The 16,752-nt window shown below is 45.5% G+C and overlaps 1 non-coding gene across 1 annotated transcript; it reads left to right on the top strand.

Moving 5' to 3' along the window:
• The first annotated feature begins 11,858 nt into the window (after window positions 1–11,858).
• Window positions 11,859–12,022, top strand: LOC136332472 (U1 spliceosomal RNA). Its single transcript, XR_010730729.1, has one exon. It is a non-coding gene; the product is annotated as a U1 spliceosomal RNA (small nuclear RNA).
• Window positions 12,023–16,752: the final 4,730 nt, after the last annotated feature.

Here is a 16,752-nt window from a genome sequence, read left to right on the forward strand (position 1 = left end):
GTTACTTAATATCTATTTTACTTGATTTTTAAAAATAATCATCCTAGTATTTTTCAGATTTCTAATTCATTAATATACACTTTTATCTTTATAATTTTTCCTTGTGATTTCTTTAGTTTATTTTATTGCCATGTTTCTAACTTCTTGGATTGAATACCTAATTGATGAATTCTCAATCTCTATTATTTATTAATAAAAGCATTTAGAGGTGTGAACTTTTCTCTGAGCTCTGCTTTAGTAGTAGTCTTTAGTTCTGATATAGAGGTTATTATCACAGGTCTCTGGATTTCTGTGATCTATTTTATTTCCTTTCTTGACACAAGATATGTTTAAGAGAAAATGGTAAAATTTCTTTTTTTGTTGTTAATTTCTTGTTGTATTGAACTGTGACTAGTAACCGCTAACTAGGAGTAATGATTAAATTTATTTCCTCCCTCTCTTTTCCCCTCCGTGACCCAAATTTATTATTTTATATATATATATATATATAATTTTTTTTTCTCGGTATTTTCCTGAAGCCAGAAACGGGGAGAGACAGACAGACTCCCACATGCGCCCAACCGGGCGGGATCCACCCGGCACACCCACCAGGGGGCGAAGCTCTGCCCACCAGGGGGCGATGCTCTGCCCCTCCAGGGCGTTGCTCTGTTGCAACCAGAGCCACTCTGGTGCCTGGGGCAGAGGCCAAGGAGCCATCCCCAGCGCCTGGGCCATCTTTGCTCCAATGGAACCTTGGCTGCGGGAGGGGAAGAGAGAGACAGAGAGGAAGGAGAGAGGGAGGGGTGGAGAAGCAGATGGGCACTTCTCCTGTGTGCCCTGGCCGGGAATCGAACCCGGGACTTCTGCACGCCAGGCCGACGCTCTACCACTGAGCCAACCGGCCAGGGCCTATTTAATATTTCTTAATGTTTATCTTTATAATATAATTACATCTATTATTTTACTTTTCATATTTAAATTATACCATTTACCTTCTGCCTATGAAAGTGAAGGAAATCTGTGTATTTACATTACTTTGTACGAGACTTTTATTCCCTGAGATCTTACATATTTAAAAAGCGCAATTGTTTCTACAGAGCCCAGCTTGGGAAAGACTGGTATAGTCCACCTGCCTTATCATACAGATGAGAAAACTGAGGTTGGAATAGAAACAATGGCCCAGGTTACCCAGGCTGTGCCAGGGGCTGAGCCAGGACAAGAGCCCACATGGCCTGCTGCCCCGGCAGGGGCACTCGCCTCCAACTGGCTCGCACCCTCTGTCCTTGGGCTTTCCTGATCAGGGGTGGGAAGGTAGCACTGGGACCTCTGCTAGGCTGGGGAGACCCTTTTCTGCTGATCCCCTGGAATCTCACCTGGGATTCAGTGGGAAGTGACTGGCAGGAGAATTCTCTCCCCTCCCCGGAGGATTAGCAGCCCTGGCTGGGAGGCCCTGGTGGCACATCCTCCAGGGAGAGGGGGAAAGTGTGAGCTCATCCCTGCCGCCTCTGCGGGGCAGACCGGGTGGGGCGAGGGGCTCCACCTGTTCCCGATAATCTCTCTAATCCAGCCCCATAATTATTCTTTATTAACAGAGGTCGCTGCCTTCGTTACATGCTGAAAGAAAGGCGTCATGAGTGAAGACACGGGGATCAAAGGCTGGTCACATTTTCCAGAGGGGTTTATTTGCCACAACCAAAATAACCTCGCCAGGGGAAGGCTGAGTTTCAGTCTCATCCCATCCCGGTGCCCAGCATGGGACCTCTAGGACCCTGCATGCCCCAGTCAGGCCCAGCAACCCCTGCCAGACTCCCACAGCCCACCAGTCTTCACTCATTCAAATATCTCCTAAGAGCACAGTTTACACAAGGCCTTATACTAGGCTTTGCAGATATACAAGTAAATAGTATATAGCCCTGCTCTTCCCAAAACTCAGCATCAAAAAGGAAGGAGGACAAGTACCCTAGTGAGTATTATGCAGACAGCTAAATGGTGACAGGTGGCTGCGAGAACAGAGGTGGGTCCCCAGACCAGCCTCAGGAATGGGGATTGTGGGAGAAGCCTTCCTAGAGGGAGAGACATTAGAACCTGTCTTGAAGTATTGCTATAAGTTTCCCAGGAGACAAGGCCAGAAAAGGACATTCTGAAGAAGAAACAAGAATGACATGCTAGGACAAAGTTGAACTGAGATTCAATGTGACTAGAGCTAAGGTCTGAGATGGGAAGGGGTTTGACTGGGCTGGAGGGGTGGGTAGGGCCAAGACACACAGGACCTGTGGGTACTAGGGAGTCATTGAAGGTTTAGGTAGAGAGGTGACATGAGAAGATTATGCTTTTAGAAGATTCTCTGGCCTGACCAGGCAATGGCATAGTGGATAGAGCATCAGAAACACAGAGGACCCAGGTTCAAATCCCTGAGGTCACTGGCTTGAGCATGGGCTCATCTAGCTTGAGCATGGGCTCACCGACTTGAGCCCAAGGTCACTGGCTTGAGCAAGGAGTCCTTCGCTCTTCTGCAGCCCCCTTGTCAAGGCACATATGAGAAAGCAATCAATGAACAACTAAGGAGCCCAAAGAAGAATTAATGCTTCTCATCTCTCTGCCTTTCTATTTGTCTGTCCCTATCTGTCCCTCTCTCTGTCACAAAAAAAAAAAAAAAAAAAAAAAAAGGAAGACCCTCTGGACTGCAGAGTAAAGATTGGCTTGTGGGCCTGACCTGTGGTGGCGCAGTGGATAAAGCATCTACCTGAAAATGCTGAGATCGCCGGTTCAAAACCCTGGTCTTGCCTGGTCAAGGCACATATGGGAGTTGATGCTTCCAGCTCCTCCCCCCTTCTCTCTCTCTGTCTCTCTCTCCTCTCTCTCCCTCTGTTTCTCCTCTCTAATAATGAATGAATAAATAAATAAATAAATAAATAAATAAATAAATAAATTTTAAAAAATTTAAAAAAAAAGATTGGCTTGTGGGGAGCTGCTGGGTGCAAAGAGTAGTCGGGACGTTTATAAGAACCCAGATGAGAAATAGAGAGTTTGGAACCTGAGCAGAACCAACAGAAGAGAAACAGAACAGGGACATTAGGCAATAGTGACACAATCCCTCTGACTTTAGTGACCATATTGTTCATCGGGGCACATGGTCAGACAAGAAATAAGAATGGTCCTCAGGCCATTTGTGTCCCTGACTCCATCACCATCACCCTATATTCAGCCTGGCACTAGATCTATGGGTAACCAGAGCACCTCGGGCCACACTCTCCACCCAGAGGTCCTCAAAATCCAGGGACATGAGGTGTAGAGAGATGAAATCTAAGCTCAGGGCTCTCTGGCTTTCCCAGCCCACTTACCTACCCTGCCCTCTCCCCTCCTCCCACATATCCCTGCCTCCCAAACAAGCCCTGTTCCCTGCTTCATTGGTAGTCTTCCTAACCAGCCCATACTTGCCCATTTCTGGTCCAGGCTCAGGTCCTACTGAAAAGCCTCGCTTGCAGGCCCCCACTGCCAGGAAGCTCAATCCCCCACAGGCAATGGCCTCATGTGAGCTTCCCTCAGTCTCTCTGACTCTGTGTCTGTCTATTTCTGCCTCCCTTGTCGACTGACTTGTCCTCTGCATTCCCTCCCTCTCAGCATGAGTCTCAACTTGGAGTCCCTCTCTTCGGTCTTCCCTACCTGTCTTTCTATGTGTGTCCCTCTCCACTCTCCTTTCTCACTCTGCACCTAATCCCCTTCTCAGCACTCATATAACTCATGATCCCTTTATCTGAACAACACTGTGCACTGTGTCTGAGCCACATCCCCGGCGTGGTGCTGGGGAATCAGAGATGGAAATGAGAGTGTAGCTCTGGCCTTCCCCACTGCTCATGCCCCAGTAGACAAGGTGGGCAGCATAAGCCAGCGGAAGTGTTAGAAGGGGGCTCAGAGAGGTGCACACTGGGCTCTGAGAAATGCCAATTACATCTGAGCCCCAACGCTTCATTCCCACATCCAGCAAAGGGGCAGGCACTGAGGAGCAGGGTCAGAAATGAGGCCAACTCTCTCTCTGCCCTCCAGGAGTTCATAGCCTAGACAGGGAGGGGAGCAGGTCAACTATGGCCTGAGCTGCAGCAGTCCCCACAGGCTATGAGTGGACGAATCACCTGGAGGATTATAGGTGCCCAAATGCTGCAAGACGTACTCTGAAATCAGGTAGGAATGACTCAACCCACTCAGCTGGCCTTGGCAAGTCCCTCCACTTCTCTGATCCTCAGCTTCAGCATCTGTATAATGGGTAGATCATTAACATAACTCCCTTGAGATACATAAATGTGAAATATACAACATATGAGCCGATACATGTAAAAGTGGTTAGCAAAGAGTGCTGTGGAGTATGTGTTCAATAAATTGTATATTTTATAGTTTTTTATTGTTATTGTTCTATTTTAGCTATGGAGTAGGAAGAACAATGGGCTAGACTTTAAAAGACCCATTTCTGGTCCTAGTCTTGCTTCTACCTGGGTCTGTAACCCTGAGTGAGTCCTTTTCTTGCCGGAACTATGAAAGAGGGAATTAAGATCAAGCTTCCTTCTCGCCCTGCTCCCTGAGATTTGAAGGGGAGGCTGCCCCCTCATGCTCTTCTCTCTCCTCTTCTTTCTTCTCTCCCCCTCACACCCTTCACTCCAGCCACTTTGTCCTCCTTGCTCTTCCTCCAACTTCCCAGCCATGCTCTCGTACCCAAAGCTTTTGCATGTGCTGTTCCCTCTTGCCAAAATCTACTCCTGCCCACATCTTATATCCACAGCTTCCCTCTTTCACTTAATTTAAGCCTCTATACAAATGTCCCCTCCTCAGAGGGACTTTTCCTGACCACCCTCACCTCTGACTTTCTCCTTAACCTACTTTATTTTTCTTTGTAGCACTATCAAAACCTGGTATGTTTATATGATCTGTTGTTTGTTGACCTTCCATCCCAACTCACTAGTATGCCAATGCCATGAGACAGGGCCGCGTCTGTCTAGTTCAGAGCTGTGCCCCTAAACCCTACATAGTACCCAGCCACACAAATCAATACACACAATACACACAGTCAATATATAGTCAACGCACACATGAGGACTAGGTACTCAATACACACATGAGGACTAGGGTGTGCCTGCAGCTCTGGAGAAGTAATGTGGGTGGGATGGGGGGGGGGGAGAAGTCTACAGAACCCCCTGATGCCATCTCCTGGCAGCCACACACTCCAGGACTCAACCACTGAGTCTTATCACAGCCTGAAAAAGCACAAAGCTCCCCTCCATCCCTGCTGGGCAGATGCCCCCTGCCCTTGGGGTCATGGACCTGAGACGACCACCCCTAGCCCCAAAGCCCTTAGATGTTTCCAGGTCGGGCCTTGGAGGAGGGGGTGGTAGTCCCCGGGCTCCATCCTTTGTCCCAGGCCTCAGCAGAATTTAATTCCAAGGTTCAAAGCGCCTTTGCCCCTTCCCAGATAAAAGGCCACTCAGCCGGAGAGATGAGCTGGTTAATGAAGGACAGGAGGGGGGCTCTGGACAGGCAGGCCCACCACCGCTCTCTGCCCACACCCTCTGCCAGTGAATGCTCGCAGCCTTCTGCCGCCGTTCCGGCCCGCTGCCCCACAAGAAAAGCCCATTAATTTAACACTAATAGGATTTTCAATTTGTCACAATCCTTGGAGATCCCGGGGAGGTGGGGAGGGGGAGGGGGGATTCATAACAAGTCTGTGTTAAAGGAAATTTTTGAAAAGATTGGCCTGAACCCTACACTGTTCTCTACCACTCTAGGGCCTTCAGGTAAGTCACAGCCCCTCCTGGCCTCAGTTTCCTCAATTAATAAGATCGATCCAAAAGGAGGCTAGCTGTATAGACCAAATGAGGTTATGAAGGAACATATCTAGCAAATGCTACCTGGCTGGTAGTTGGCACTCTGTAACTATTGCCCCCTCCTGTCTCAGCCTTTCTCCCAAATCTGACCCCAGGTAGCAATGCCTATGCAGGCTGCCTATCTGCCGCCTTGCCCCCACCAGCCACTGTGTCTGTCTCCAGATCTGATGATAGTTTCAGCCAAACACCCCTGGGAGGGGGCAGGGTCTCTGGGAACCCGTGGCCTTTTCATCCTCAGTGGGATCAGCATCCTGAATTCCTCGTTGTTCAAGGGGAGCCAGGGATTTGGAGCTTCCAAACACAGCAGCCCAATGGGAAGGCCCCAGCCCGTGCCAACCAGCTGCGTCTCCGTTACAGCTAAGAACACAACACACCAGCTGCCCAAGCCCTGTTCTCCAGGCGAATTCCTCCCGGATCAGGAGGTAGCCAGACAGCGAGGACTGTGTCTGTGCCGCCCCCTGGCCATGGGCTCAGCTCAGCGCTTTTCCACGGTCTGAAAGTGGAGGGCACCCCGGGCCTGGGGGGAGGGCGGTTGAGAGGAACGTGTCTGTTGGGGCAGTTGATGAGAGACTGAGACAGACACGGTGAAAGTACTGCCTCCAGGGCGCCCGAAGCCAGCGGACAAGCACACCTGGCCGGGCCCCACGCCTGGCTCAGAGCCACGCACCCTGCCTTTGCTGCTGCTGCCACCGCCCAGGAGAGAGAGGTGGGAAAGGAGGACTCAAGGGTTCAACACCGCCCCCCCCCCCATCCAAGTCTGGCTCTGGGCAGCTGCTTCCTTAGCAAAGCCCTCATTACCAGACTGGACAGGCTGGGGGCAGGGGTGCTGCAGCCAGAGCTGCCAATGGTCCCGGTTAGCTTCTGCCTCCATCTAGGCCCCAACTATAATTTACAGCATCTCAATTTCTCAGCATCACGTGGTCCCAAACCAGACAGAGGTGAAAGGTGACAACAGGGAGACAAAATTGAGGGTGGTTTCAGTTACTCTATATTTCAGTCACTACAGACCTACTCAGGTGCAAAAAGAATCATATATCTTGCGAATAAAAGAAACAGAAGCAAATTGGTTCTTGCTCACTTTAATGGGCACGGGAGAAAGCTCGATGGGATCCCACACAGGATCCCCACCAAGCTCACTGTCCACTTGTAGTGAGCCTTCAGAAACCAGCATGAATGAGCCCAAAGACGCAGGGATGAAAGTCTGTGGGTTCTCAGGCCCAGAATCCTGGGGGATGAGGGATGTTAGAAATAAGATTCTAGAAGGAAACACAGTATAGACTGTGGGAAGTCACTGTGGGTTTCAGGTTGAATTCCAGAAGAAGCTGAGATAGAGGGGCAACTTACCTGAGATACGGACAGTGCAAGAGATGAGCAAGACAGGTAAAGGACCCCTCACCCGTGGACCCAGCTGATCCCACAAACTTTTCAGGACAACTTTACTTGGATCTGAGTCAAATCCTTGGCTTGAGCAGAGTGTCCAGCTCTGCTCACAAGCAGAAAGTGGGGCCCCAGGGAGGCAGTAGTACCATGTGCCCTGGCAGGAAAGGAACCATATCACCATATCCAAGAGTCCCTGGAGAGGTCCCACAGGCAGCATTCAGAGTGCCCACCATTCCTCCGCCAGGGCTCCCTGAATTGCTAGCTCTCATATCCAGAATGATGCTCTTTCTGTGCTTTTAGATCACTTTATTAAAAAAAAAATGTGAAGGAGATAAAATAATGTGAAGGAAAAAGAGAAGAGTTCAGATGGGTTCTGCCCTATGGAACAGGAATGTCCTCGAGAAAAGAACTTGGTGAGCCATATTCAAGAGAAAGAGAATACTCTATCCCTGTGATGAAGAAATGGTATCATTTATTTCATTAGAGAAAGTTTTAAGAAGGAATGAAAGCTATGAATTGGGAGTGTGATATCTGTTATTCATTCATTCATTCATTCATTCATTCATTCATTCATTCATATGAATGCTATTTACCTTAAGTCAGACCACTTTCCAGGACACAGAGGAGAACCAGAACCAGGCCCTTCCCTCAAGGATCCAGACAAGCAAACAGGAATCTTCCATAGTGACAGGCTCTGTCAGAGGCCACACATGGGGGTGGAAAGTACAGAGAAGAGGGCCAGTGGTGGGCAAGGAACCTTCTAGTAGAAGTGACTTCTAAGCTACAGTTTGAAAGATGAGAGACAGCCAAGGAAAGTGAGGGTGGACAGAGGGATTGAGGTGGGGTCCTGACATCTGAAAAGGCATGGGGCATCTCCCTTTTTGCCTCCCTCATTTCTCAGCCACCATGCAATACTTCTGCAAAAATGAACGAATGAATGAATACACAAGTAAATAAATAAAATGTGGAGGGGATACGGACATACATATTACCAAAAAAGAATCCAAATACCTAAAAAAAAAAAAATTATTGTTGACACAGTACTTTTCATAAGGTGGAGCCAACCATCTGGTTATCTCTACACCAAATGGAATGGCCCAGGACCCTGACTTCTGATTTCTTCAGCAAACCCTGGAAAGAGACAATGGTTCTGTCCCCTCATCTGCTGATGTGACCTCTGCTGCCACATGCAGTTCCCTTCCACTTAAAGGCTGGGCATCATCCCATTCATTTGTTCACTCAACAACATCTCCTGATCTCCAACCAAATGCCAGGTACATGGAATAATCACTGACATAAAAGCCAGACTTGGTGCTGCCCCCTGGATATGTCCACCCACCTCTGTTGGTCTCCACAATCACAGCAGTTACCTGGAAGTACCTGGGTGGGTGTCAGGCTCTCGGAGCCTTCCCAATAAGTCACCAGTCAAGGGCAGGACTGGGCCTGCGAAGGAACATTCCTCCTCTGCTCTCCCGCCCAAATTCGTGGCCAAAGGCAAGGCACACGCACGGATGAAATCCCATCAATGGCACCCAGCCAACTGGCTGCCACTTGCTTATTTGGCTTGGAACAGGAAATACATTTTTCTACTATTTATACTGCTGACCTCAGGAATAAACTAATTACGGCTGCGAAGCTGCATTCCCACAGTGTCAGGCTCACATCTGTAACCCCTGGTTGGGACCAAAGCAGAAGGTGCCAGATGGCTGGGAGGTCTGGGGGCTCTGGCCCAGTGGACACTCCTGCCCTGCTCCCTAGTTCTTCAGGGCAGAAAGAACTGGAGATATCCACATCACTCTTACTGGATATTCAACTCCAAACAAGAAGTCTGCCTGCTTCTTCCCTTGGCCTTGAGCTAATCACTTTTCTAGGTCTCAATTTCTTGATCTGCACAGTGGACGTATAGTAATACTGCGCTCAAGGGACTGTCATTTAGAGCAGTGCTTTCCAGTGGCCAGTCTGCTGACTGGCCCTGATCTGTGAAAGAGTTAACCACCCTGATGTTGTCTGAAGATTATAGACCCAATGATCTTTAGTTGAATTTGCTTATGCTCAGGGTGATTAATGTCTTAGTGGTCCTCGAAATAATTCTCCTGTTTTCACCACTCCCCAAGTGTAAAAAGGTTAAAAACTGCTGATTTAGAGTAAACGATACCATGTCTAAGAAAAGCTTTCTGTAAATGTGATTACCCGAGAGGACCCATAAGCCTGAACTGCCCAGACCTAGAGGCCAACTTGGCTCAGGCAAGCCCCACATCTGAGCCAGCAGTGGCCCATCCAGATGTGCTGAAGATTCCTCTGCAGTCTGCATGTTCTCATGTGTGAAAGCAGGCATCTGCATCTGAGACCGATGCCCACAGCAACCAGACCAACCATGCAAACCAGTTATTTGGACACAGGGCAGGCAGGCCGGCCAGGCACCGTGAAATAAAAGCTGAATGAATGAATGGATGGATAAAAAGCAACGCTTACATCATAATACTATTTTAACTGATTTTTTTTTTTAAGTTACTAAAATGAATGACTGGCTCAGGTATCAGCAAACTTATCTGTAAAGGGTTGGATAATAAATATTTTGGGCCATACAGCTTCTGTCACAACTACTAACGGCTATTGCAGTATAAAACCTGTCACAGATAATACACAAATAAAGGAATATAGCTGTATTCCAATAAAACTTTATTTATACACCGAGTAGTTTGTAGATTTGGCCAGCCTCTCTGGTTGAACAAGCCAAAGAGTCCTTGATTCTTCCTCATCACCTCCTCATTTGGTGGGTCACTAGGTGCTATTGTTCTTCCTCTCAATAGCATCCCCTCCTTCTCATATCATACCTGTTGCCCTGGTCCAGCCCTATCACCCACCACCTAGATACTCCCACATCAGCCTGTTTCTCATCCAGTCTATCTTTCTACCCGGAAGCAAAACAGAGCTGTCTAAGTCACCAATCTGACTATGTCATCCCCCTTTCCTAGCTCCCACTGTCCTGACCACATAGTCATTCACGCGGGTCCCACTGTCCAGCCTCATCACTAACTGCCCTCTTCAACTCCCTTTCTCAGCTCTAGCCAGACTGACATACAATGCTCAATCTTTCCCTATGCAAAGAAAACTTTTCTCCTTCCTTTTCCCTAGCCAATTCCTACTCATTCTCCAGGCCTCAGGTCAGATGTCACCTCCCCTGAGAAGCCTTTCTGAGGTGCCACAGCTTACCCTTAACAAAGAAGGGGTCATACTTCTAGCACAGATTGCCATGTGTTCAACAATCTCATTTCCCTTTTGTCCTGAACATACAACTCGACTACATTTCCCAGCCTCTCTTGGAGTTAGTTTGGTCCTTGTGACTAAGTTCTGGCCAATGGAAGGAGGGCTAAAGTGATGGAGACCATTCTAGCTCTGGCCTTGACCTCCCATCAAGAGCATCCTACATGTTCCCTTTCTTTCCCCATCTGTAGAGGCTCTGAATAGAAGAACATAGAACAGGGACAGAACTCAGTGCCCTGAGGCAAAGGCCACAGAGGCTTTACTGACAGAAGTACTGAACACAGTACTGTGTTGAACACAGCACAACAGGGATAGAATTAGCAATTCTGATTAATCAATAGGTGGAGACATTTGAGCTACTACTCCCTTGCCCTTTTGTCTGCTCTGAAGAAATTCCCCTTCCTGACTTCCTCATTCTCTTCTCTGCTTCCTGACTTCCTCATTCTCATCCCTGCTTCTATTTGTGTGGATCAATAAATACCCGTAGGGACTGGGGGTTGGGGCCATCTCATCAAACCTGTAGTACAGGATTGTGAGGTGGTCTCCCCTAGGTCCCTCGGTGTACTTCATGTGGTCTCCAAGTAGTCACTGTCTCCGCAATGCCCATCTTCCAGCTGAATGGAGAAAATGCTGAGGACCTATAGGAGGTCAGAGCCACAAGCCTAGGTCTCTGAGTCACTGCATGGATGACAGAAGCTAAAGAAAGCCACTTGACCAGAAACCCCCTTGACCGGAAACCCCATATTGTATTAAACCACTGACATTTTAGGGTTGTTGATTACAACAGTTGAACTATCCTGACTCAACCAATACTCAAATGGAATTAACTATCATATGTCTACCTTCCCCACTAGAGACTGTTAAATGCATGAGAACAGGAACTTGCCTATCTCACACAACACCATATTCTAAGAATTCAGCACTATGCCCTACATGTAGTATTAACTCAATAACTATTTGTTGGTTGGATAAATAAATGAATGAATACAACCTCAATGGATGAGGTAGGCTACTCTTATCAGTGTGAGGACACTGCAGCAACCCAGAGTTCACCCAGGTGCAGGGTGGCAGGCTAAGTTTAAAGTTTTGGGTTGTGCAGATTCCACTCCAGGGAGTTGGAGCTCAAGCAAAGCCAGACCAATGTTATCAATCAATGTAGGAGCTGAGGGGCAGAGTATCCATTAGAGGCTAGGAGTGGTAGTAACAGGAAGAGTTTGGATGATGAGATAAAGCAAGCACTGGACGAAGAGTCAGGAATCCCAGATTCTGGGACCAGTTTTTCCAAACTCTGACTCACTGCATGACCATGGTAAATAACCTCTTCCCTCAGAGCCTCAGTCTCCCCTGCTATAAAAATAAAAGTGGATACTTACCTGGCAGGGGAGATACCATGATCACGAAGGTGGTTTTCCCAGGGCGAGGCTTATCCATTGCACTCCAGATGTGCTGACCCCTGCGATTTCCCCAAATGTGGGAAACTCGACTGCATAATTTGTGGTAGTGGGGGACTGAGTTTGTGCTCTCCCCTGAAATAAATAAATAAATAAATAAAAGTGGAGGTGAACTGTAAGGCTTTTAAATAATTCCTAGTAGCAGAATCTGGGGAAGCTTTTAAAGCAACCCTAACATTTACATTATCCACCCATACCCTGGGTCTATGTGCCTCATCCACCACAGTCTCTGAGTGACCCATCTATAGACTGGGCTTGAAAAGCTGGCCCCTGGACATAATAATAATAACTAACACGTTTGGGCCAGGTATTTTTCTAAACACTTTACATATATAACACATTTAGTCCATTATAGTTAGTCGATAGAGTAAGTATTGTTATTTACAAATGAAAAAATCAAGGCATAAAGAAATAAGAGTCACTTGTCCAATATCACACAACTAGTAAGTAGCAAAGCTGGGGCTCACATCCAGACTATCTGACCACCTGTTCTCAAAGACACCTCTGATGTATAAAAATATGGCTGCAATATAAAGAAGAGGACCCTGACATTTAATATCATTAATAATAGCCTGACCAGATGGTGGCGCAGTGGATAGAGCATCAAACTGGGACGCAGAGGACCCAGGTTCGAAACCTCAAGGTCACTGGCTTGAGCACGGGCTCATCCGGCTTGAGCATGGGCTCATGAGCTTGAACGAGGGGTCGCTGGCTTGAGTGTGGGATCATAGACATGACCCCATGGGCACTGGCTTGAGCCCAAAGGTTGCTGGCTTAAAACTCAAGGTCGCTGGCTTGAGCCCAGAGTTGCTGGCTTGAGCAAAGGTTCACTCACTCTGCTGTAGTCCCCTGGTCAAGGCATATGAGAAAGCAATCAATGAATAACTAAGGAGCTACAATGAAGAATTGACGCTTCTCATCTCTCTCTCTTCCTGTCTGTCTGTCCCTCTCTGTCTCTCCGACTCTCTCTCTCTGTCTCTGTCAAAATAATTAATAATAATAATAATAATAGCACTTACTATGTACCAGGTGTTTTTATAATTAGCACTTGACAAATACTTATTGATTCCATCCTTAAGCAATTCTATGAAGGAGACATTATCATCCCCATTTTACAGATGAGAAAACTGGGGCACATAGAGGTTAAGTAACTACTCAAGGTCACACAGATTGTAAGGGTGGAATCAGGATTTGAACCAAGGCAACTGGCTATGGAGTCTGTTGAAAATCTCAAAGAATCGACAAAAAACCTCTTGGAGCTGGTATATCAAGGGATTATAGCAAGGTTTCAGGATACAAAGTTAACATACAAAATTCATTTGCTCTCTTATATACCAGCTATGAACATGTTTGACATGAAATATTACCTTTCAAGTATAACATGTGCTGACCATTTACCACATGCCAGCCCTTTGCTGGATGCTCCAGATGCACCAACTCATTTAACTTTCTCAAAAACTTATATGGGCAGAAAAAGAAGTTGACAAAATCCAACATCCATTCATAATAAGAAACAAAACAAACAAACAAACAAACAATGTTTTTAAACAAAAAACTCAGCAAACTAGAGTTAGAAGGAAACCTCCTCAAATTGATAAAGAACTACAAAAACACCTATGTCCAGCATCATACTTGATGGTAAGAATGGCCCTGGCTGGCTGGTTCAGTGATAGAGTGTCAGCCTGCTGTGTGAATGTCCTGGGCTCGAGTCCCAGTCAGGGCACACAGGAGAAGAGCCCATCTGCTTCTCCACTCTTCCCCTTCTCACTTCTCTCTCTCTTCCCCTCCTGCAGCCATGGCTCAATTGGAGCAAGTTGGCCCTAGGCACTGAGGATGGCTCCATGGCCTCTGCCTCGGGTGCTTAGAGGGGCTTGGTTGGGTGCTTAGAGGGGCTTGGTTGCTGAGCAACAGAGCAACACTCCAGATGGGCAGAGCATCGCCCCCTAGTGGGCTTGCTGGATGAATGCTGGTCAGGGCGCATGTGGGATTCTGTCTCTGCCTCCCCTCTTCTTACTGAATTTTTTTTTAAATGGTGAGAATCTAGTGTGTTCCCTCTCACAAATCCTATTCAATATTGAGCATCATATTAGAAATCCTAACTAGTGCAAAAAGATAAGAAATAAAATAAAAGACATATATCGGGAAAGAAGAAATAAAACTTTGTTTGCACATGATATGATTATGTTGACAATCTCAAAGAATCAACAACAACAATAAAAAAACTCCTGGAGGCCTGACCTGTGGTGGCGCACTGGATAAAGCGCTGACCTGGAATGCTGAGGTTGCCAGTTTGAAACCCTGGGCTTGTCTGGTCAAGTCACATATGGAAGTTGATGCTTCCTGCTCCTCCCCCCTTCTCTCTCTCTCTCTCTCTCTCTCTCTTTGTCTCTCTTCCCTCTCTAATATATATATATATATATATATATATATATATATATATATAACATTTAATATATAATATTTTAAAAATTCCTGGAACTATTATATCAAAAGATTATAGAAAGATTTCAGGATTCAGGGTTAATATACAAAAGTCAATTACTCTCCTATACACCGAACAATTGGAATTTTAAATTAAAAATGCAATACTATTTACATTAGCACCAAAAAATGAAATGCTTAGATATAACTCTAACAAAACATATACAAGATTTATATGAGGAAAACTACAAAACTCTGATAAAATAAATCAAAGTTCTAAATAAATAGATAGTCCATGTTCATGAATAGGAACACTTAATATTGTTAACATGTCAATTTTTTCCAATTTCTCCTATAAATTCAACACAATAACAGTTAAAATCTAAGCAAGTTACTTGTGAATATCAACAAACTGATTCTAAAATTTATATGGAAAGGCAAAAGATCCAGAATAGCCAACACAATACTGAATAAAAAGAACAAAGTCAGAGGACTGACTTCCAAGAGTTAGTATAAAGCTACAGTAAACAAGACTGTGATATTGAAAAATAAGCAAAAGATCAGTGGAACAGAGCAGAAAACTAAAAAAGGGACTTTGACAAACAAGCATAGGCAATTCAATGGAGAATGGATAGCTTGTTTTTGGGGAGTTTTATCTTATTTTTATTAATTTTAATGCAGTGACATTGATAAATCAGGGTACATATGTTCAGAGAAAACATCTCCAGATTATTTTGACATTTGATTATGTTGCATACCCATCACCCAAAGTCAAATTGTCTTCCGTCACCTTCTATCTGGTTTTCTTTGTGCCCCTCCCCTCTCTCCCATTCCCTCTCTCTCTTTCTTTGCCTCTTCCCCACCCCCACCCCCTGTTACCATCACATTCTTGTCCGTGTCTCTGAGTCCCATTTTTATGTCCCATCTATGTATGGATTCATATTTGACAATATGTCTGATAAGGGGTTAATAACCAAAATTTATAAAGAACTTGTAAATCTCAACAGGAAGACAAACAATCCAATCAAAAATGAGCAAAAGAAATGAAGAGACACTTCTCCAAAGAGGACATACAGATGGCCAATAGGCATATGAAAAAATCCTCAACATCACTAATCATTTGAGAAATGCAAATTAAAACCACAATGAGATATCACCTCACACCAGTCAGAATGGCGCTCATCAACAAAACAACACAGAATAAGTGCTGGCCAGGATGTGGAGAAAAGGGAACCCTCCTGCACTGGTGGTGGAATGCAGACTGGTGCAGCCACTGTGGAAAACAGTATGGAGATTCCTCAAAAAATTGAAAATCGAACTGCCTTTTGACCGAGCTATCCCACTTTTAGGAATATACCCTAAGAACACCATAGAACTGTTCCAAAAGGAGAAATGCACCCCCATGTTTATAGCAGCATTGTTCACAATAGCGAAGATCTGGAAACAGCCCAAGTGTCCGTCAGTGGACAAGTGGATTAAAAAGCTTTGGTACATATATACTATGGAATATTACTCAGCCATAAGAAGTGATGACATCGGATCCTTTACAATAACATGGATGGACCTTGATAACATTATACGGAGTGAAATAAGTAAATCAGAAAAAACTAAGAACTATATGAATGGATAGCTTGTTTTTTTAAAACAAATGGTGCTAGAACCTGACCAGGTGATGGCGCAGTGGATAGAGCGTTGGCCTGGTATGCTGAGGATCCAGGTTCAAAACCTTGAGGTTGCAGCTTGAGCGTGGGGTTGCCAGCTTGAGTGTGGGGTCATAAACATGAGCCCAAAAGGTCACTGGCTTGAAGCTTAAGGTTACTGGCTTGAGCCCAAGGTCATTGGTTTGAGCAAGGGGTCACTCTTTCTGCTGTAGCCCCACAGTCAAGGCACATATGAGAAGCAATCAATGAACAACTAAGGAGCTGCAACAAAGAACTGATGCTTCTCATCTCTCTCCCTTCCTGTCTGTCTATCTCTGTCTGTACCTCTCTCTCTCTTTCTTTCTCTCTCTCTCTCACTAAAAATAAAAAATAACAAAATAGTACTGGGACAACTAGACGTATACATGCAAAAAGAAAAAGAAAAAGAAAAATCTAGACATAGACCTTACATATTCAAAAAAATTAACTCAAAATGGATCATAGACCTAAATGTGAAATGCAAAACTAAAAAACTTCTAGAAGATAATATGGAGGAAAATCTAGGTGATCTTGGGTTTGTCAATCAGTTTTTAGATACAATACCAAAAGCATGACACCTTAATGAAAAACATAATAGGCTTGACTTCATTAATATTAAAAACATCTCTGTGAAAGGCACTGTTAAGAAAATTAAAAGCCAAGTCACAGATGGGGAAAAAATATTTGCAAACACATTTGATAAACTAC

Source organism: Saccopteryx bilineata, chromosome 3 (assembly GCF_036850765.1).
Source record: "Saccopteryx bilineata isolate mSacBil1 chromosome 3, mSacBil1_pri_phased_curated, whole genome shotgun sequence".
In the NCBI taxonomy this organism is placed as follows: Eukaryota; Metazoa; Chordata; class Mammalia; order Chiroptera; family Emballonuridae; genus Saccopteryx; species Saccopteryx bilineata.